The following is a 24,126-nucleotide window of genomic DNA, read 5'->3' on the forward strand; positions in this document are numbered from 1 at the left end:
TAATGTGCTTTCTATAAAATATAAACAAAATCTTCAAACTTTTGCACTTGTTCACCACTAGCTACCACATTATCTGAATAGTATTTCTGTACTTTGCTGCCGTCCCTCCTTTCACTGCCGTCCATCTCCTCTTTGGCTGCATTTATTGCCTATTTTCCCTTTTCATTCTCTTTTCAATCACTTCCGTCTGCTGTGTTTTTCCCTTCTCTGCATTACCACTCACTTTTCTCTTTGATGTTGTTGTTTAACAGCAATTGAATAGATATTTGTATTAACAAGGTTATGTAAAGTGCCCACCACAATGTTTGGGACAAAGACCCATCATTGATTTATTTGCCCTTGTACTCCACAATTTGAGATTTGTAATCGAAAAAAATCACGTGGTTAAATGCAGATTTTATTAAAGGCCATTTTTATACATTTTGGTTTCACCATGTAGAAATTACAGCTGCATTTAAACCTACAAATAAGGTGCTCAAAACTGTATGAAGAGATAAAAAGACTGTAAGGCTGGAAATCTGCAATAAACTAGACAAATTAAAATATAGTCAACTGGATTCATTTATTTTCCATTCTCCAGACGCTGACATTCCCTATACCTGGCGCCATCTTGTCCATCGCCCTGTCCTCTAGCACATAACTCCAAGAAATCTCAGCTTTAATTAAAACATTTTCTTCTGCAATTCAGTCTATCTAATATTCCGGCATCCGTTTACCATGCATAACATTCACCACCATTGCAATCCACCTTGCCTCTTTAAGCCATTACAACCCATCATTCTGACACACTTGCTCAAGCCCTCGTTTAATCATCATTATGGATCTTGGACCACACTCCAAACTTCCTTTTTGTAAATACAGTATCTATTTATCTTAGTTCCATTACTACAAATGTATTTCTCATGTGTCTGGGGTTATGGGGAGAAAGCAGGGGAATGGGGTTGAGGGGGGAAAGATAGATCAGCCATGATTGAATGGCAAAGTAGACTTGATGGGCAGAATGACCTAATTCTGCTCCAATAACGTATGAACTTATGTGGAATGCTTGGAGATGCTTACTATTTCAAAATAAACTAGTCAAGAGAGTTTATTGTCATGTGTCCCAGATAGGACAATGAATTCTTGCTTGCTTGCTGCAGTACAACAGAATATTGTAAGCAAAAATACAGAACACCAGTTCAATATACACATAAATAAGCAGATAAAGTGCAATCAGCTGTTACAATTCAGAATCTGTATGTTGGCGTGTTTAATAGCCTGATGGCTGTGGGGAAGAAGCTGTTCCTGAACCTGAATGTAACAGATCTCAGGCTCCTGTACCTTCTGCCCGATGGTGGCGGAGAGATGAGTGCGTGGCCAGGATGGTGTGGGTTCTTGATTATGTCGGCTGCCTTCTTGAGGCAGCGACTGCGATAGATCCCTTCGATGGTGGGGAGGTCAGATCCGATGATGTTCTGGGCAGTGGTTACAACTTTCTGCATCCTTTTCCATTCCTGGACGCTCAGGTTGCCGAACCAAGCCACGATGCAACCAGTCAGCATGCTCTCTACTGTGCACCTGTAGGAGTTCGAGAGTCTTGAGGGTCCCAACCTGAAAAGTCACCTATCCATGATCTCCAGAGACGCTGCCCGACTCGCTGAGTTACTCCAGCACTTTGTGTTCTTTTGTATCATTGTTTCTATACTATGATACAGTGCCCTCCATAATGTTTGGTACAAAGACCCATCATTTATGTATTTGCCTCTGACTCCATAATTTGAGATTTGTAATAGAAAAAAATCACGTGGTTACAATGCACATTGTCAGATTTTAATAAAGGCAATTTTTATACATTTTGGTTTCACCATGTAGAAATTACAGCAGTGATTATACATAGTCTTATGCTTGTTTTGGGGGCTAGTCCCCTTCAGTTTTCTCTTCAGCATATAAAAGGCATGCTGAATTGGGTTTAGTTCGGGTGATTCTTGGCCACTCAAGACTGGACAGTTCTTTAGCTTTGAAAAACTCCTTTGTTGCTTTCGCAGTATGTTTGAGATTATTGTCTTGCTGTAGAATGAACCGTCAGTTTTGAGGCATTTGGTTGAACATGAGCAGATAGAATGTGTCTATACACTTCAGAATTAATTATGCTAATACCATCAGCAGTTGTATCATCAATGAAGAAAAGTGAGCTCGTCCCTTCAGCAGCCACACATGCCCAGGCCATAACATCCCCACCACCGTGTTTCACAGTTTTGGATCTTGGGCAGTTCCTTCTCTACTCCATACTGTGCTCTTGTCACCACTTTGATATGTGAATCTTCGGGTCATCTGTTCACAAACCTTTATCCAGAAATGTGGTTGTTCTTTTAAGTACTTCTTGGCAAACTGTAGCGATGTTACAATGCCTACCTTCAGTGGCACTGCAGTTCTGCCACTGGCCGTGTGCGCGACTTTGGCGCCTTTTGGGGGGGGGCGGATTAAAATGCCGTTTTCTCCTGCCTGTCGGAGTCGAACTTTCTCAGGCTGTTCAGCTGTTGCAGAAAAATCGTTCCGACTTCCGTTCTCTGAAGTTTTTTTTTAAATCGCGGGACAATTTAATCCATGGAGTAAAATAAAAAGCTACTTCTAATGCCGTCAACGGGACTGATCTCACGTAGGGGACAAAACATAAGGCGTCGTTTATTTTACATATAAACTTGCTTCTTAGGATGACTTTAATCCAAATTTCATTGGCGAAAATGTGATCTTGTCCCCATACGAACCGGCAGTGTTTTTCCTGCCGATATGGGGTTCAAATTCACTGCAACCACAACGTTCCAATCGATCGCGTTCCACAAAAACCCACTCGCAAGATGATTAAAATGCCCATTAGTTTACGGGAATTAAATATTAAATTCCTTCCATTTGGCCTATAAATTCATGACAATGAGATTTAAAAATCATGTTATATTGTGAATTCTTGTGTGAATGTTATTTGGACACAGGCTATTTAAAAATGTTAACCTTTTCTTAAGAAATGGATAGATGTTTAGATCTAGTAATTGAATTTTGTAATTAGCTACAATTAGGTAACTAACTAATTCTATGCTTTAATTTCAAGTCATCCAAGTAAGATTGTTTCATATTTGTTTCAGAATGCTTCAATCTATAATAACTGAAAATTTCATTCAGTTCTCTTAATTTTTAAGAAAGTTATGGGCTGTCCTCGATCACAGCTTTTGAGTCAATGGAAAAACAATAGGGAACAAGATGCTAATTTCAGAGTATGAAAATGGCCATAACTTTTTTAATACTGAAGATATGAAAGTTAATTGGGTGTCAAATTAAACTTATTTTTATGCTTTATCTGATGGGATAAATTGCAGACTTGATTTTTAAAAACTCAAAATTTTGCAACATTGCTACAAACTGTAACCCGGCCATTCTATTTTTGCGGCTAACCAGTGGTTTGCATCTTGCAGTGTAGCCTCTGTATTTCTGTTCATGAAGTCTTCTGCGGACAGTGGTCATTGGAAATCCACACCTGACTCCTGAAGAGTGTTTCTAATCTGTCGGACAGGTGTTTGGGTTTTTTTCTTTATTAGAGAGAGAATTATTCTGTCATCAGCTGTCTTCCTTGGCCTGCCAGTCCCTTTGCAATGAGTAAGCTCACCAATGCTCTCTTTCTTCTTAATTTTGTTCCAAACAGTTGATTTTGGTAAGCCTAAGGTTTGGCTGATGTCTTTAACAGTTTTATACTTGTTTCTCACTCATAATGGCATCTTTGACTTTCATTGGCACAACTTTGGTCCTCATGTTGATAAACAGCAATAAAAGTTTCCAAAGGTGATGGAAAGACTGGAGGAAAGACTAGGTGCTGAGAGCTCTCTTATACCTGCATTAAGGAGGCAATTAAATACACCTGAGCAATTACAAACACCTGTGAAGCCATGTGTCCCAAACATTATGGTGCCCTGAGATGGGGGGACTTGTATAAACACAGCTGTAATTTCTATGTGGGGAAACCAAAATGTATAAAAATACCCTTTAATAAAATCTGACAATGTGCACTTCAACCACGTGATTTTTTTTCTATTACAAATCTCAAATTGTGGAATACAGAGGCAAATAAATAAATGATGGTGTCTTTGTCCCAAACATTATGGAGGGCACTGTAGATGCTAATTGACAAGATGAGAGAAAAACTACATTTTGAAATATGATCGGCCAAGATGGACATATAGTGTATGTAATTTAGGTATTATTACCAATGACAATGTGCAAATGTTGATGTTCCCATGCGTTCAATGCCCTTGTCCTTCTTGAGGGCAGGGGTTTACAGGATTGTGAAGTGTTATAAGATTAGCATCAACAAGGAACTGCAGTGTCCTGGTAATGTATTTCATGGCTCAGTAAACTCATGGGGCTGATGGGCTGCCTGTTGCTTCAGTTCTTATGCTTGAGATAGTCACTGCCTGACACTTTAGTGGCACTAATGTTGCTAACCACTTATCAGCCCAAGCCTGAATGGTGTCTCTACTGTGTTTAGCATGGACTGCTTCATTCGCTGAAGATTTAAGAGAGGTACATTCCCAGTGTCACAGATAAACTGAAGTGATGGCAATTTCTGCCTCATGTATTTTCTGAACTGCTCCTTTTGTGCTCCACTATTTACTTCAAAACAGTTACGCTGACACATTGTTTGCACTAAAATAGTGTAATCGCTCTAGATGACAAATGAAGAGACAAATATCACCGGCCTGTTTTCCATTCAAATAATTCTCTAAAACCTATCGTAGGAGATGACGACAATACAAATAATCTTTTCATTTAAATTTAGAGTTTATAAAGCAATGTTTTTTTTAATGGGAGGATTACACCAATATTATTTAAGCTTCAGCCACATCAGGCTTCCCTGAATACATGAGACGTAGAACAAAAGGGATTAAGATAGTTTCGGGATGATTGCATGTTACTTTTTCCACAGAATTCACAGTGCAGGCTCGCTGCTGACTGATACTGGTACACGGAGGAACACCCTAAAGTTCACTAACAATCATAATTTGGACACCATGGCTTTCTTTGATGGGGATGGTGCAGGGAAAGCTTAATGTGTCCTTATAATTTTCATCCAAATATGAAAATGACATGGCACATTTTTAAAACGCAAGTTGAAAATCAGCTTTATTTTAAATTACAGCAGTGAATTGACCCTAACACTGAAATCAATTTATACCATTCTCAAAACAGCAACATAGAAACATAGAAACATAGAAATTAGGTGCAGGAGTAGGCATTCGACCCTTCGAGCCTGCACCGCCATTCAATATGATCATGGCTGATCATCCAACTCAGTATCCCGTACCTGCCTTCTCTCCATACCCTCTGATCCCCTTAGCCATAAGGGCCACATCTAACTCCCTCTTAAATATAGCCAATGAACTGGCCTCGACTACCCTCTGTGGCAGGGAGTTCCAGAGATTCACCACTCTCTGTGTGAAAAAAGTTCTTCTCATCTCGGTTTTAAAGGATTTCCCCCTTATCCTTAAGCTGTGACCCCTTGTCCTGGACTTCCCCAACATCGGGAGCAATCTTCCTGCATCTAGCCTGTCCAACCCCTTAAGAATTTTGTAAGTTTCTATAAGATCCCCTCTCAATCTCCTAAATTCTAGAGAGTATAAACCAAGTCTATCCAGTCTTTCTTCATAAGACAGTCCTGACATCCCAGGAATCAGTCTGGTGAACCTTCTCTGCACTCCCTCTATGGCAATAATGTCCTTCCTCAGATTTGGAGACCAAAACTGTACGCAATACTCCAGGTGTGGTCTCACCAAGACCCTGTACAACTGCAGTAGAACCTCCCTGCTCCTATACTCAAATCCTTTTGCTATGAAAGCTAACATACCATTCGCTTTCTTCACTGCCTGCTGCACCTGCATGCCCACTTTCAATGACTGGTGTACCATGACACCCAGGTCTCGCTGCATCTTGCCTTTTCCTAGTCGGCCACCATTTAGATAATAGTCTGCTTTCCTGTTTTTGCCACCAAAATGGATAACCTCACATTTATCCACATTATACTGCATCTGCCAAACATTTGCCCACTCACCCAGCCTATCCAAGTCACCTTGCAGTCTCCTAGCATCCTCCTCACAGCTAACACTGCCCCCCAGCTTAGTGTCATCCGCAAACTTGGAGATATTGCCTTCAATTCCCTCATCCAGATCATTAATATATATTGTAAATAGCTGGGGTCCCAGCACTGAGCCTTGCGGTACCCCACTAGTCACTGCTATGAAAATACTAATGAAAAGTTCAAGTTGCAAGATGGCACCGGAGCATGGCGACTCTTTGCGTGTGGTCTCAGACGAGGATCAACTGTCATCCGATACATTCGCTCTACTGTTTTACATCTCGTTTCTACCCATCAATCTCAATCTAACCCTAATTTTTGGGCTTTCTAAATAACAACAAAAAAAAAATTTTTTAATTTGACAATGCCGAGAAGGCCAAATACTTAAAGCCCTTGTAATATCTGGTTGTGCTTTTTGGAATTGGTCATAGCCATTGCATTTTTTATAGACAATAATGTGCCGATATGCTATCGTTCTTTGTATTGGTGCCTATGGCGGATCAACGTCCTATACGTTGCTTAAGCTGTTTAAGGGCCTGACCGCCTAATTTACTTATAAATCTTAATTAAAACATTAAGATTAAAAATTCTAAAAATGTGAAAATCTATTTTTTTTTTTAAAGAAGTATCGGTGCATACTGGCATGTACCATCACAAAATAGAAGCACTGGTCTGAACTAAATTGGTCATTACGTCCCCATTCCTTTTTGTTTCTTGGTCCCTTCATTCTTTCCTCCAATGCCTGAAAAATTTTGCCTGCCATTCTTAGAGCATTCAATGGCCATTCCACAACCAACAGTACTACTGCATAAGCTCTTTCATCCCTTCAAAGGCCGTCTTTCCAATATCAACCTAATCCTAATGCTGTACATGTTGTACGCAATCATAATCTCACAAACCTACTGCAAAATACATCATTACCACCCAAGCTCTGCAAAAAGGTTCAAAAAAGTGTGGCGTAAGGTGCCATTGAGAAACAACGCTTAGAGCAGGGACAGGAAAACAGCAAGGCAACTTAAAAAATATTATATCTGGACCATGTTTTCAAAACTTATTGAAAAGATTGGTTTGATTCTCCTGACCAACAAATTAGCTTCTAAATGTAGTAGCAAGGAACTGCAGATGCTGGTTTACACAAAAGGACACAAACTGCTGGAGCAACACAGCGGGTCAGGCAGCATCTGGAGGACATTGATAGGTGACGTTTTGGGTCGGGTCCCTCCTCAAGACCAACTTGGGTAGGTGACGTTTCCGGATGGGATCCTTCTTCGGAATGGAAGTTATTTCCGAACCCTGTTATGAGGCAGGACAAATATTTTCCATTTATCTGTTGAAAGGGAGACTGCAAATGGTACAGGAAGAATGCACTTGGAATGAAGGTAATGCAGTTACTCTGATGTGTCAATTAATACATTTCGACAAATGCCTTATTTCACTCTCCTATTCTAAAACATCCAGAGTAGTTGACTTGAAGGAAAAATAATTACAACTTTAACATGCTAAGTTTGTTCTGAAACTCTCTTTGGTAATCTTTTAAATTATGTCTTTCGCTGTGTGGCTCAGAATAAATGTTATCGCCTAAAGCAAGATTTACTCATCGTAAGCAGCCTCCTATAGATTGAAATACAGCAGTGAAATTGGTGATGACTGCTTGCTCATGTGCATTCTTGTCTTAGATTTTGCTTGCTGCATTAAGCTAAAATTGCCCAATTAATTTTGATAGTTTACCATACTGAATAATATTTGAGAGCAGAGAACCATGTTTATTTTGATGAGTGATGGTTGAATGGACCATGAATTATATCCAAGTTATTTCCATTCGATAAATGATATTCCACGTTTGAGAAGAAAACTCGTATAGTCATAGTTATACGGCGTTAAAAAAGGCCATTTGGCCCAACTTTCCCACATTTGACTATTAGCTCTTTCATTCCCAAATTTTGGCCCAATTTGGCGTTTGGGCCAAATCTCTCTAAACCTATTCTATCCACGTACATGTCTAAATGTTTCTTAAACATTGCGATAATACCCGCACATTACAACAATACTTAAAAGAAAAATGGATTTAACCACCTTTTAGCTCAATTTAATCCAACTCTGGAGTTTGGGCTAAAGAGAGATATGTTCTGGTTAAGGTAGACAAAAATGCTGGAGAAACTCAGCGGGTGAGGCAGCATCTATGGAGCGAAGGAAATGGCGACGTTTCGGGTTGAGACCCTTCTTCAGACTGATCTGGTTAAGGTGATGCCAAAATGTAAACAATTAATGTCATGGTGACAGAATATATGAAAGAGAACGTTTTAAGATGGTTTATGTACAGCAGAGACTGTGAGGCATCGACCTGTTTCCTTCAAAGGCTGCTGGCTGAAGTGGTTCAAGCATCTATCCAACAAGTTGGCATTTAAAGCACAACAGCGCCAGAGATCCTGGTTCGATCCAGACTATGGGTGCTGTATGTAGGGAGTTTGTATGTTCTCTCCGTGACCGTGTGGATTTTCTCCGGGTTCTCCGGTTCCCACCCACACTCGAAATATGTACAAGTTTGTAGGTTAATTGGCTTCGGTAAAAATTGTAAATTGTCCCTGGTGTGTGTAGAATAATGCTAGTGTACGGGGATCGCTGGTCGGCGAGGACTTGGTGGGCCGAAGGGTTTGTTTCTGAGCTGTATCTGTAAACAAAACTAAACGACAGGAACTCAAGAGTTGAGGAATCATTCGAAAGATCTAATGCATACGTGGCAGCAATGAAAATGCAAAAGAACCGATGGCTGATTTCAAACATGTCATGTCATTTCAGTTGTTGGCAGCAACAGCTGTGCAAGCCAAAATGCATTTTGTGATTTAGAATTCACAATTCATGACAGAACACATACAATGTGCAAGCTAGTTGTAGGTATCAGTACATTTTATTTTAAAAAGTTGATCACAATGTTTGATTGAAAATCTACTTCAAAAGGACTCAGGTGTATAAAAGTAGGACCTGCCGCTATTCTGGAACTACCTGTTCTCACAAACCTTTGAGTTACAGAGGCACTCCATGTCATCATGTATACTTTGAGCAGGGGAAACACATTGCACCAGTAGCAATGTTTTGAGAAATTTGTTTAGCACAACATTTTCACTTTCAGGTAAAGCCTTTGAATAAGGTAAGGATACATACATACATAAAGGTTACTCAAAAACAAAATATGACATAATTCCAATGAAAGATCATTGACCAGAAGTGTTAATTGCATTTTTCCCCCTTCATTAATAATACAACTTCTTTTGATTTTTTTTAGTTCATCATAGTTACATTTTAGTTTAGTTTAGAGATACAGCAACGTAACAAGCCCTTCGGCCAATCAAGTCCATGCCAACCATCAATCCCTGTTCACACTAGTTTGACGTTTCTCTAATGTTTTCATCCAGTCCCTACACACTAGGGGAAATTTAAAAAAGGGCCAATTAACCTACATGTGGGCAGAAACTGGAGCACTGGGAAAACATGCAAACTCTACATAGACAGTACCCAAGATCAGGTTCGAACCCAGTTCTCTGGAGCAATGAGGCAACGGCTCTACCAGCTGCGCCACTCTGCGGAATCACAACCTCAACACCAGTTAAGCCAGGCTTTCACATGAATATGGAATATACAGGTAAGTTTGGAGCATTGGAATGTCATGATTTACACATGGTGGTACATTACCCACCACATATAGACAAACACCAGCCAGACTGTTGGTGTTCGTACAAGTGGGGAACACACACTTGGCATTATATTATATTTCCATGGTTCATTGAATGTAACTAGTTTTAAGTTGGCAGTTGCTCATGTTTTATTCCTCAAATTACTCATGCTTAATCAGATATTTAGTGGACTAGTACAATATGCTCCATTTCCTACAAAGCAAGTACACTTCAATAGTATTTCAACCATGGCAAAATACTTTCTGACATATCGAAGCCATGAACAACAACACAAATACAGGTCTGTGTGGGAAGGAACTGCAGATGCAGGTTTACACCGAAGATGGACACAAAATGCTGGAGTAACTTAGCAGGTAAGGTAGCATCTCTGGAGAAAAGGAATAGGTAACGTTTCGGGTCAAGACCCTTCTTCAGACTGGCGACTGACGAATACTAGTCTACTTGTTCTTAAGCAGAAACATTTTAATCTGTCCCAATAACATCCCCTGTACTTCATTCTGGCATTATCATGTTTTATGTATTGGCCAATATAAATTAACTAAAAGATCTGCTTATGCCTCAATGAAAGTAGGTTGTCTCTCACAGGACGAGCAGCTTACTACATTTGCAACTGACCATCACTTTAGTTTAGTTTAGTTTCGAGATACACCGCTGAAACCAACCCTTTAGCCCACCGAGTCCGCACTGACCAACGATCCCCGTACATTAACACAACCCTATTCACACTAGGGACAATTTTACATTTACACCAAGCCAATTAACCTACAAACCTGTACATCTTTGGAGTGTGGGGGAAAACCGAAGATGTCGGAGAAGATGATGGCAGATCATGGGGAGAATGTACAAATCCTGAACAGAGCAGCACCCATAGTCAGGGTCTCTGGCACTGTAAGGCAGCAATTCTACCGCTGTGCCACTGTGCCGCCCTTAGGGAACTACACCATGACGTTTTAATTTTATTTTGGCTGAAGGTAGCAGCAAAATCTCAGCCGAAAATACTCGTTAAGCTCGAAATGCAGATCTGGGCACGTAGAGAGAAAAGCAAAATTACCCAAGCAGTGTGAGACTTTACAATGCAACTAGTAATGTACACTAATGAAGTAATAATGCAGTTTGTGTGTCATTATCCTCCTGATCACCACTTTTGTGCAGCTGACTCAGAGCAATAATTATAAATCTAGTTTAAGATACATTAACCACACTCATGCTCAAGGAAGTCTCTGTATTGTCACAATCAAATGTATGTGAACCATCAAGTGTTGTTATGTGAGCTGTACTTTGATCAGTGTTGCCACAGTTACTCTAATACACCATTTGAAAATCGTGTTTCCAGTGGCCATGCCTTATTTGAGTTACAAAGACATCGAATCAGAGAGTTATGCAGCACAGAAACAGGCCCATTGGCCCAACGCATCCCTGCCGACCAAAGATGTTTTCTTGAACTAGTCCCATCTGTCTGTGTTTGACACATCTCCCCTGAAACTTTTATCCATGAACTTGCCCAAATATCTTTTAAATCTTGTAATTATACCCGTTTCTATGACTTTTTCTGGCAGCGCATTAAATATAACCACCGTGCTTTGTGTGAAAAAGCCGACTTTAAATCTTTCCTCTCTCACTTTAAATATATACCCTCGAGTTTTCAATGCATATAATTCTTTGGCAATTAGATTGCTGACCTAGTTCCATGGACTAATTACAGCTGTGAAATATATCTGGTCTTAAAGGATCACTTGCTACCATTTTAACGGTTTTGAACAAGCCCATTGCTGTCTGCTTGTTGGCTCACATTTTCTGAGGTTATATATCAATGGAAGGCAAATAGGATAGCAGTTGGAACACCCAGTTCAGGTGTTGAGCAGAGCATCTCAATGTATACACAATTGAGCAATTATAAAATCAGAAGACACTTTTGCACTCATCTGATGCTGAAATTTCAAATTAGAAATGATAATAATTTCAAAACAGGAGATGTTAAAATACAATGGCAGGAAATAGGGAAGAGATATAGACTAGTCTTGTGAGCAGTACATCATTAAAATAAGTGTCTGGCTCTTGTAGCATCATAGTTGATTAAACTGAAAATATTGTGCCGTTGTATGAGTGTATGAGTGAAAAGGGCTTGCTCCAGTCATCTGCCTCATTTGCTGGGGGGGGAGATGCTCCAGTCATCTGCCTCATTTGCTGGGGGGAGAGATGCTCCAGTCATCTGCCTCATTTGCTGGGGGGAGATGATAATGATGCATCTCCCCCCCCCCCCCCCCCATACCTCAATGACCCCTTTCCCCAGTATTATTTAGGTCACAGGCAGGCATGGAGACCCTCCTTTCATTAAAGACCCGAGACACCGCTACCTCACAACCTCTGACTGCAGACGATTTTATTCTTCACTGAATGCCTTGTGGCCAAGCAATACAATTTGTTTTAGTATGACTTGCAATGGAAGATTGGGAAAAGTTCAGCGTTAACTTCAGCTCTGCATTTCTACCATACCTAGAATGGTAGTAAACAATTAAACAGTGAAGAGGAGGAGGAGTTTCCACGATAATTCCCATCTTCATTGATGGTGGAGCCCAGCATGTGAATGCTAGACATAAAGCAGATTCATTCACAACTGTGCGCAGCCAGAAGTGCCAAATAGATGACCAACCTACCACATAGCAAATAGTCTGAAGAAGGGGACTCGGCCCAAAAAGTCACCCACTCCTTCTCTCCAGAGATGCTGCCTGTTCCACTGAGTTACTCCAGCCTATAATCCTCCAACGGGATCGCACCACTGGCCACATCTTCCCATCTCCTCCCCTTTCGGCTTTCCGCAGAAACCGTTCCCTCCATAACTCCCTGGTCAATTTGTCCCTTCCCACACAAACCACTGGTACTTTATCTTGCAACTGCAGGAAATGCTACACTTGTCGCTTTACCTCCCCTCTCGACTCCATCCAAGGACCGAAGCAGTTCATTCATAAACATCAGATAATATAGTCATTCTCAAAAGCTAAAGAGAAATTTTAAGGTCCTTAACATAACTTTTGAAAAAAATGCTAGTATAGATAAAATTCCTTATTTCATTGATGTATACATTCCATTATCTATTGTACTTGGGATTAAGACACATCACAAACACCAGATTCATTCCTGCTACTTAAACATCACGCTAAATAATATCAATAAGAAACACGAGGTCAAGAAAAGAGCGTTCACGTCGCGGCCCTGTTTCCACCAATCTTTCCACCACCACGCACAAGAAGTGCAAGACGCCATTGTGTGCAGATGCCGAGAAATGTGTTCAGCTCTGGCTGAACAATTTCTCATCTTGTAATGTAGGCTCGATAAGAAGAAGAATAAGAAACACTACCATTGAGTGGTCACAAATGAGATGTTAGTAAGGAAACTGTAATGCCCCTCTGAGTGGAAACCAGAGACACTTGCATGTGACCTTTGGGGATAACATTTGTCATTAGACTTAAAGATGTACAATCCATCTAGTATCTGCAACCAGTTGGGAACTTCACAGTAGTTAATTTGACTTCTTTAGGAAAAATGTAATTATTCATTCACACTCAGTCACTGTACACCAAACTCCAAAAAGGCTGACACATCAACACTGGTTAGAGTTCAGGATAAAGGAAACAAAGTTTAAATCAAATTTTCAGTTGAAAAAGTGACAACAGATTTCAGTGTTGCAGCACATAAATAGCGTAGTGTAGCGGTAGAGTTGCTGCCTCACAGCTAATATAGCACCGGAGATCCGGGTTCAATCCCGGCTACGGGTGCTGTCTGTACGGAGTTTGCATGTTCTCCCCGTGACCTGCGTGGGCTTTCTCCGAGATCTTCGGTTTACTCCCACACTCCAAAGATGTACAGGTATGTAAGTTAATTGGCTTGGTAAATGTAAAAATTGTCCCTAGTGGGTGTAGGATAGTGTTAATATGCGGGGATCGCTGGTCGGAGCGGACCCGGTGAGCCGAAGGGCCTGTTTCAGCGCTGTATCTCTAAACTAAACTAAACAAGGATTATTTGTTCTGGAAAAATACTATATTATTTCCATTAATTTAATTTAGGGAGCATTCTAATAACAAAGACGCAAGGAACAGATAGAGGAATCTGGAATAAAAAAAACAAATGGTGGAGTAACTCAGCAGGTCAGGCACCATCAGTATAGGACACGGACTGACGGCCAGTCTGAAGTCTTAAGAAGGGTCCTAACACGAAACGTCAAAACTGAAGAAAGATCCCGACCTAAAACGTTGCCTATCCATTCCTCCAGAGATGCCGCCCGAGCTGCTAAGTTACTCCAGCACCGTGTTTTATTCTAATAACAGTATCAGCATACAAACATTTATTCAGTCACATAATCTAAGAATCATTTGTCACTTTGCAATTAATACTCTTTAACTCAAAATGGTTTTGCCAAATGAAACGATTCTGGCAAGCCACATATTAGAGCTGAAGTCTAAACATGCTGCTCGGCATGGCATTACATCGAGTTCCATCATTCAGGCTCTGTTGTAATGTTGTTAATTTGTATTGGATTCCAGTAAATTAGTCGCTGCCTGACATCCTCTGCTCCCCAGTTAACACTAGTCCACGTATCCCGACAGCCAAATCATAGACCACGGAGACCGAAGAGGAATGAGAAGTGTTCTTCTTCATTTTAATTTAACCTATATAATCAGCATAATTGTGACCGCTGAGATTGCAGACAGTCTGGTATTTTGATTGGCTTGGGCAAACAAAAGACCTTCAGATTTTTAAACTGGGAAAGAACAGGAGGACTGAAACCGTCTCAATATAAGAGAGTAGAGGTAGTGATCAACCCCTTCAAAGGAAAAAAAAAGGCTAAGATACCTGTACTCCATATAAAAGCAGTCATTAACTATTGAATATTTACAGACCCATTGCATCCTTCCTTTCTTTTCTTCCCAAAAATGTATTTCCGAATGCAATATTCAGTGCTAGAAAAGAAAAAGCTGGGGATGTCGATGGGACTGACTAACTGTTCAGTTACATGATGATCATCTTTCGTCATAGAAGTTGTACTAAAAAATAATTCCTCCGAGTTAGTTCATAATAGATCAACGTTCGTTCCATCACTGTCTGCAATGCCCTTCATTCTCTTTTTCAGGTCATACTTACTGTAAGTGCAAGTTTGAAACATTATACTCATCAGAAGGCATCTATTTTAGGACTAATCAATCCATTCAAAAATAACAATGCTACTATTACAACAGGATGTATTTTCTTAATCAATAGAGGATTGTAACAAGACACAAACACGAGGAGTGGCCGCCCTGCGTGTTCATCTTTGTTGCAGAATAACAGTGCTGATGTACAAAGTGGTTCAATGCAGGAATAATGCACAATTGGTGTTGCCACTCTGGCAACATATGCTAATCTGGTACAGATTCTAAATCAAATAGCTGCAGAAGCCCCAAATCTGAAATTAAAACAAAAAAATAAAATAGTCATCAGAACATGCAATAAATCTGTGAAAAGGTCAACGGAGCTGACATTTTAAGTCAATGGGGTTTCATCAAAAGCATTTCTGATCAGGTGAAAAGTCACCAAGCTAAAACATCTTCTTATTCCCTCCAAGGATTTTGCCTGACCTACAGATTGTTACTTTTTTCTTTTAAATGCAAAATAGATTATTTTATCCTGATCAGAGAAAATACAATAACACTAAAATTATTTAGCACTTTTATCTAACAAACACCATACTTACAAGATAGCATAGGACTAAGAAGCAATGGTCCTTCCTTGCTCAAATTATTATAGCATGAAAGGTGGTCATTCTGCCTGGTGAGTCCATAGCAGTCCAAGAAAGACCAATGCAGCCAGTCCCATCTCCTTGCCCTCTCCATGTAGACCTGCCAATTCTTTATTGTACCCACAACCATTACCCCTCTACATCCCCACTCCAGGAAATCTGCCAAGATTTAAACCCTCAAAATGAGGGCAAAAGAGAGAATTATATAACCAATGTTTAAGAAGGAACTGCAGATGCTGGAAAATCGAAGGTTGTCTACTCAGCGGGTGAGGCAGAGAATTATATAACCCCAATTATTTAAACCCTCAAAATGAGGGCAAAACAGAGAATTATATAACCAATGTAACTTCCATACCTTCATATCTGAGCCCTTTGGCGATATAGGCCAATGCAACGCAGACCATATCTTCAAATAAATAAAAAAGTACTGGAAGCCCAATAATAACAGCGCTTTCTTTACAGAATAATTTCTAGGCAGCGGATTCTATGAAAACTACACTTGAAAGACTGATAGCACCTCTGCAGTCAGATCACATCAACTATAAAGCTTTATTCTCCCAAAAGCTAAAATGCAGAGAGATCAAGCAAGTTACAATTTTGACAATGAAAGGATGAGATGTTAATGCATTAGCAGAGTATCGTGGAACCACATTCACTGCATTGATTCCTCAGGTCTTAGGTCTGTAACCTGTGACTATTACACATAATATTGTACCAATCTACAACATTTTCCTGCACTCCTAGAGTCGTAGAGTGATACAGTGTGGAAACTGGCCCTTCGGCCCAACTCGCCCACACCGGCCAACAATGTCCCAGCTACACTAGTCCCACTTGCCTGCACTTGGTCCATATCCCTCCAAACCTGTCATATCAATGTACCTGGGTACACAAAATTGCTGGGGAAACTCAGCGGGTGCAGCAGCATCTATGGAGCGAAGGAACTAGGCGACGTTTCGATATCAATGTACCTGTCTAACTGTTTCTTAAACAATGGGATAGTCCCAGCCTCAACTACCTCCTCTGGCAGCTTGTTCCATACACCCAATGCCCTTTGTGTTAAAAAGTTACCCCTCAGATTCCTATTAAATCTTTTCCCCTTCACCTTGAACCTATGTCCTCTGGTCCTCGATTCCCCTACTCTGAGCAAAAGACTCTGTGCATCTACCCGATCTACTCTTCTAATGATCTTATACAAAGATCACCTCTTATGCTCCTGCGCTCCATGGAATAGAGACCCAGCCTACTCAACCTCTCCCTATAGCTCACACCCTCTAGTCCTGGCAACATCCTCGTAAATCTTTTCTGAACCCTTTCAAGCTTGACAATATCGTTCCTATAACATGGTGCCCAGAACTGAACACAATATTCTAAACGTCTTATACAACTGCCACATGATGTTCCAACTTTTATACGCAATACTCTGACTGATGATGGCCAAAGTGCCATATGCCTTTTTGACCACCTTATCTACCTGCAACTCGACCTTCAAGGAACCATGCACCTGTACTCCTACATCCATCTGTTCTACAACACTACCCAGAGGCCTACCATTTACTGTGTAGGTCCTGCCCTTGTTCGACGTCCCAAAATGCAACACCTCACACTTCTCTGTATTAAATTCCATCAACCATTCCTCTGCCCACCTGGCCAATCGATCCAGATCCTGTTGCAATCGTTCACAACCATCTTCACTATCTGCAAAACCACGAACCTTTGTATCATCAGCAAACTTGCTAATCTTGCCCTGTATGTTCTCATCCAAATCATTGATGTAGATGACAAACAGTAACAGGCCCAGCACCGAACCCTGAGGCACACCACTAGTCACAGGCATCCAGTCTGAGAAGCAACCTTCCACCATTACCCTCTGCTTCCTTCCATGGAGCCAATTTGCTATCCATTCAGCTATCTCTCCTTGGATCCCATGTGATCTAACCTTCCAGGGCAGCCTACCGTGCGGAACCTTGTCGAACGTCTTACTGAAGTCCATGTACACAACATCTGCAGCTTCATCCTTCATCAACCTTTTTGATCACGTCTTCAAAATAAATCAATCAGATTTGTGAGACACTTCACATTTTCATAGGAATACCATTGATATTCTGAAATAATATTTTTCCCTTACTGACCAGTCCCCACAAATCACTCCCCATCTCAAGATGCTTTCCCATGCAGTCTAATATGCAACACCTATCCTTTCACCTCTTCCCTTCCCTCCATCCACAAACCCAAACACTGAAACAGCAATTCATTTGCACTTCTTTCAATCTCATGTGGACACAGGAGACTACGGATGATAGAATCCTGAGCAAAAAAACAGTGCTGGAGGAACTCAGCAGGTGAGGCAGCATCTGTGAACAGACGATATTTCGGGGTAACGCCCTTCTGCAGTCCGAGTTATGACCCTTCCCGCCTCGTTCCTCCAGCACCATTTCCCCCCCCAATCTCATGTACTGTTTATGGTGTTCATAATGTAGTCTACTTCCTATAATAGAAACCAAATGCACATCATGTATTTGCTTGGCCTGCCACTTTAATTCCAAATCCCACTCTGACCTTTCTGTCTGCAGCCTCCTGTACTGTTTCAATAAGGTCCAACACAAGGAACACTTCAGCTTCCATCTGAACACACTGCAGCCTTACAGACTCAATATAGGTCGCCAACTTCAGATAACTCACTCTTCTTTCTGTTTCAGAACTGGCCATTTCTGTTTGCCAACATTTTGACTCAGTTTTTCTTTTCCAATAGGTATGGTCTGGCTTGCCACAGCCTTGTTAATAACAGCATATCACACACATAAAGCAGCATAATATGCTTCCAATCACATTACTTCATTTGGTCAACAGTCTGAAGAAGGGTTTGGACCCGAATCATCACATACTCCTTTTCTCCAGTGATGCTGCCTGACCCGCTGAGTTACCTCAGCTTTTTGTGTTTATCTTCACTATAAATCAGCATCTGCAGTTCCTTCTTACACAAATCGCTTGGTCTCAGACGATCAGAAATATCCCGTTTGTTCTACCCATCCTTACCCACCTTGACTGTTATTGAAAGCAAACTTTATTTATTTTCCCAGTTATAACAAAAGATCATGAACCTGAATGCATTAACTGTTTCTCTTTCCATATACACTGCCTGACCTGCTGGGTGCTTCCAACATTTTCTGTTAAGGTAAAAAAAGATGATGGACCTGTATTGGCATTGCATCTTTTTATATCACTTTCAGCCAACCAAAAAAAATGTGAAATGTAATGATTATTTAATGTAGAAACAAGCTGCGTCAAGACTGCAAAGTTAACAGCTAAATTTTGAGTCAAACAAAAATGTCCTTGGCAGCAAATTGTTTACTGCTCAGTCAAGTGGGAAAAGCAGGTGGAACACATTCAGGTGAAGAGTAGATACAATGGCTCAGCAAGTGAGCTGTTGCCTCAGGGCTCCAGTGGCCCGGGTTCCATCCTGACCTCTGTTGCTATCTGTGGGGAGTTTACACTTTCCCCTTGTAATTGCTCCCGCTTCCAAAAGGCGGTGCAGCGATAGAGTTGCTGCCTTACAGCTCCAGAGGCCCAGGTTCGATCTTGACTACGGCTGCTGCCTGTGTGGAGTTTGCACATTCTCCCTGTGACCGCGTGGGTTTTCTCTGGGTGCTCCTGTTTCCTCCCACACTCCAGGTTTGTAGGTTCAGTGGCTTCTACAAATTGTCCCTAGTTTGTAGGATGGAACTAGTGAACGGGTGATCGATGGTCGGCATGGACTCAGTGGGCCAAAGAGCCCGTTTCCACACTGTATCTCTAAAACTAAACTCTAAATAGGTTAATTCTCCCATATAAATTTTACCTAGCATGTAGGTGAGTGAAAGAATCTGGAAAAGGATGATAAGAATGCGGTAAGAATAAAATGGCATTGGCGGTGGATTAGTGCAGAGGGTGCTTGATGTTCAATGTGGACTAAAGGACCTGTTTAAATACTGTTTAACACTGTGACTCCAAAGCATATTACCAGGAATAAGCATTCTTGGACAAGGTAAATTACTTTAAGAATGATTAACGATATTTTTAGAAAAGGAACAAGAGAATCTAGCAATTAGATATGATAGCACAAAATATTTCATTCCCTCATGCCTCAAGATACATTGTGTCCAGGAAGAATCGTTTCAATTGGCACCTAACTATAAGAGCTTTCATAGCAGACTATTTTGTAAAGTAGCACATTAGAGCTAGAATTCTAATCCACAGCAATTGGTTTTAAATCAGGAGTTGGTAACAGCTTGGAGTCAAGTACATTGGCTGCCTTAAAATTATTATTTTGGGCACTTGTTTCCACTTTCTATTTCTGCCTCCTTATATTTTTAATCCTCAAATTGTAGTCACTCGTGTTTGAAGTTTAGTTTAGTTTAGAGATACATCATGGAAACGGGACCTTCGGCCCATCGAGTCCATGCCAATCATCGATCACCTATTCATACTAGTTCTATGTTCTTCCACTTTCCCATTCCCTAATCAGCAAGGGCAATTTACAGAGGCCAATTAACCTACAAATACACACATCCTGGGGTGTGGGAGGAAACCGGAGCACCCGGATGAAACCCGCATGGGCACAGGGAGAACGTGCAAACTGCCCACTGCCTGCCCCCGAGGTCAGGATTGAACCCGGGTCACTGGCACTATGGGGCAGCAGCTTTACCAGCTGCGCCACCGTGCCGCCCATTTATTGAATAAAGATAAGAGGATCTCTTGAAGGTAGACACAAGTGCTGGAGTAACTCAGCGGGTCAGGCAACATGTCTGGAGAAAAAGGATGCGTGACATTTAGGGTCGGGGACCTTTCTTCAGACTCTCTTCAGATCTCTTGCAATCCAACTTTTGCAATGATTTTAACTAAAATGTCTATATCTGCCTGAAAAGTGTTGAAATTATTTCAACACAAACACCCCCCACAAAACCTGAGAGCCCGAAAAAAATGTCAGGTTTTAAAAAAAGTAAACATTCAGTTCAATAAAACCTCCATAAGTAATTTCATTGCTTTACAGTTTTATAATGTCAGTGTTGAGAAGATATTTTAAACTTTTGACATCAGTCTCATGGAAAAAGCATAGCCAACTGAATGCAGATTCTGCATTTCATTAAGTAATTCCATCTAGTTTCAAACAGAGATATATTCAATTAATCCAATTAACTTGTAACATAACACCTCGGTTCCAACAGAGTAAAAGGGTATGAAGCAAGTAAACCCTGCAGATGCTGGATTGTTTCACCAACTAATTAGTTACAGAGCTTTATATTTTAATTCATGAACAGTTCACAACCTTGCATTTTCCTCCATTATCAAATTTCTCAAAAATTACAGAATCCCGAAGATATTCAACGTGAATTTTGCGATTTGTAAGGAAGATTGTGGGATTTGTATTCCTTCTCAGTTGGGTGTTAAGCATTGCTTGGCTCAGCATTGAAGTGATTACACACATCCATGTGGAGACTCGAAGTTTCCTTCCATTAAAGTTCAATCATCCCTCAGTTCAATACACCAACAATAACATTAAAATATGGGTCGCATCAATCTGAGGAATAATATTTCATTTGAGGAAGGATATTTTCATTTATTATTAAAGATACCTCATAGAATTAAACTTTCAAAAACCATAACACACTCCTAATAAGCTACATGTCATACAAGGGCTCACCTGCATAACTAATAGCCATGTCCCACGGTACGAGTTCATTCCAAGAGCTCTCCCGAGTTTAAAAAAAAATCAAACTCGTGGTAAGCATGGAGAATGAACGCAGCGGGTACGTTGGAGCTCGGGGACGTCTCTTAGCGGCTCGTAACACTAACGGCAGGTACACGGGAAGACTCGCTAACGACAAGTAAGCACGGGAAGACTCGTGAAGATTTTTCAACATGTTGAAAAATGTCCACGAGAGCCCAGAGTACCGCCGAGTGGCCATTACCGTAAATCTCCGAGTTCGAATCAGGGCAAACTTGGGAGAGCTCTTGGAATGAACTCGTACCGTGGGACAGGGCTATAAAGGTTCACCGTCTTTAACGTGGACACAACAGTAATTTATTGGAAAAACAGGACACAAAGTGCTGGAGTAACTCAGCGGGTCAGGTAGCATTTGTTGAGAACATGGATAGGTGACATTTCGGGTCAGGACCCTTCTTCGGACTACTCTATTAGTGCTGAAAAATGTACCAAGCAGTAGAACTGACTGTCAAAGTAAACTACCTGTTTACGAGTGCTACCATGGGCAATAAATAAAAGCAATGAATGTTCAGGCTTGTTGTGCCCCCTATGCTTGTGGCATGTTGCTAAATAAAATAAATGGCCTCAGAAAAGAACAGGATTAATACCAATGAACCTTACTTTACCAAGCATTGTTGAACAGAACTGTTTAAGTATCTCAACATTATCACCATTTCGCTTAGAAACACATGATTTAAGACTGCAAAGTTCAGATATTTATGACTATGTCCCCATTATAGCATCATTCTCACTTATTAAAATAAAAATTATTAAATATCAAAATAGAAAATTTGCCTTCAGACACTTCAGACCTAAAAAGTATTCGGTGCTACAATTTCAATTAAATGCTAATGGGTTCTATTAATGCCTGAAAGCTCAAAGTAACAGTGATAAATTTTAATTAAATGGCCAAGGAAAAGTACAATAACCCACTCCAAATCATTATAATCTGACTGCATAACTACAAAAAAAAAATCTAATGCACAATTAGAGTCATGGAGTCCTACAGTACAGAACCAAGCCCTTCTGCCCAACTTGTCCATGCTGCCCTAAATAAGCTAGTCCCATTTGATTGTGTTTGGCCCATATCCCTCAAAATCTTACCTATCCATGTACCTGTCCATGTGTCTTTTAAAACATATGTCAAGCAAAGATGAATGATTAAAGTTTAAAAGTAGACTATTAAAATTAATTATAATTACTATATTTCCCGGTAATGAAGACGCTATTTTTTACCCAAAAATAAAGCCTGAAGATTTACCTGCGTCTTGGAGGTCGAAGGTTAGGTTGTTAGCCAATAAAGATAGGCTTGGCTATCCCTCAGTACAGCAACATCAAGAACAATGTAGCCAAGTCTATCCCTCATTGCTGGCAGCTGATGGGAAGCGGCTGTAAAGTGGAAAGAGGCTGTAAAAGGACAGCGCCGCTGGGGGGGGGGAGAGCTCCTTTCACAGCATGCGGGGAGTCTGGCCCGGGGAGGGAAGTAGCTCGAATGGCTGCGAGCGGCCATCGGGACCGGAAGGTGGGACCGGCCGCCACCTCAGTGCCTTCTGCCAGCCCGCATGCCAGGCAGCCACTGTGTCCTTCAGCACAGGCGCAACCGGTGGTGGTTGGCGGGTAGCTACTGGGCGGAAGGATGGCTGCTCTGTCCCGGGCTCGCTCACTCTCTCTCTCTCTACTAATCCCGGGGCAGGCGACCTGGGAACTGCAGCTAGTCCCGGGGCTTGCAGGCGATGTTGCCAACCCCTGGACTAAACCAAACCCTTGATCTTGTCCTGCCATCCTTTTTTCAATATTTAGTAACTTCAATTGGGGGTGCGTCTTCATTGCCGGGAAATACGGTACTGTATTTTTCTTCCTGGGTGAAATGTGTGAACATGGACTGTGTGAATAATTGAACATTATTTCCATAAAAACATCTTCTGCATTTTTATTAAGAAAGTTGATTCAACTTGCCGTATAAATTAAGCTGGCAGTTTTCCTTTGCACTTCCCCCAGCAGCCTGTCCCTCACTTTCCCGATATCTTAAGATGTTTGCTGCAATTAATCTCTTGTAATTATTTTCATTTCAGAGTCTATAGGCTGGGACAGCCAAGGTTCTACAGATGGTACATTTCTAAAGGATCAGTTTTATTCTTTATGGATAAACAAAACTACTCAATTCACAGCAGGAGCAAGCAACGGCAGGAAAGCTCGGCAGGGTACAGTCCCTGCAGGCATATGAAGGGAATGAATGGGATTTAGTTGCATTAAGAAACAATGATAAAGGGTGTGCTGGTGACATGAAAGATATAGTTCTTTGACTCCTCTTCCCCACATTTAGACTGCAGACCTGGACACACTCATGGAAAGAATTATCAGCATCTTCACAGCTACCATCACAGTTGTCTTGTGTAGGAATGTACTGGGTTGGGAGAGCCAAGGTTTGAGGAGACATGAATGGCTCATTGTAGGAAAGTACTGCAGATACTGGTTTACACCGAAGATAGAGACAAAATGCTGGAGTAATTCAGCAGGTCGCATCTCTGGATAGAAGGAATGGGTGACGTTTTGGGTCGAGATCCAGAGATGCTGCCTGTCCCGCTGAGTTACACCAGCATTTTGTGTCTATCTTCCTTACAGTAATATTCTTGCTTAAGAGTTCAAGTTACATGGCATAGAGGTGGCACTTTTTGAGTGAGATGTCACGTTAGGACCCTGACTGGTTTCTCTCAAGTGAATGTAAAAGTTCCCGTTGAATTGCCTGAGAGCAAGGGTTTTTTTTGCCTTGAGTCCGTGACTGACATTCACCCTTCAGTCGACATCTCAAAAATGTTCTGTTAATTCATTTCAT

At 41.0% G+C, this 24,126-nt stretch overlaps 1 protein-coding gene across 1 annotated transcript in view; it reads right to left on the reverse strand.

Annotated features, from left to right (window-relative positions):
* The window catches only part of rptor (regulatory associated protein of MTOR complex 1), a 292,628-nt gene that overhangs the window by 221,725 nt on the left and 46,777 nt on the right, over positions 1-24,126 (reverse strand). The window lies entirely within an intron of this gene.

The sequence above is a fragment of the Amblyraja radiata genome, chromosome 26, assembly GCF_010909765.2.
Source record: "Amblyraja radiata isolate CabotCenter1 chromosome 26, sAmbRad1.1.pri, whole genome shotgun sequence".
NCBI classification, from domain to species: domain Eukaryota; kingdom Metazoa; phylum Chordata; class Chondrichthyes; order Rajiformes; family Rajidae; genus Amblyraja; species Amblyraja radiata.